Here is a 351-nt window from a genome sequence, read left to right as displayed (position 1 = left end):
GGGAGAAATCATAACCATTTAGCTTTTTTTTTTGTGTTATCTTTTTTTTTTTCCGTAGTCACAAGAAAAAATTACTAAAATCATATCGAAAAGTTCAAGTCATTGATAAAAAGAATTTCAAAAAATGTTAACGACAAATAAGCCCTCGAAGGATTTAAAAACGCGACAAAAAAAATTAAATATTAAATATATATGCTAAAAATAGACTTTAGAAATTAACTGTGATGTAAATTAATGCAATTATTATTAGAAGAATGAGAAATATTTATCTTTAAAATTTGATATATGTGAAATAAATTTTTTAAAATTTTTTTAGTGTGAATGACCATATTTTTTGAAAATTAAAAAAAA

This window comes from Arachis ipaensis, chromosome B02, assembly GCF_000816755.2.
Source record: "Arachis ipaensis cultivar K30076 chromosome B02, Araip1.1, whole genome shotgun sequence".
NCBI classification, from domain to species: domain Eukaryota; kingdom Viridiplantae; phylum Streptophyta; class Magnoliopsida; order Fabales; family Fabaceae; genus Arachis; species Arachis ipaensis.
This window is presented reverse-complemented; position numbering follows the sequence as displayed.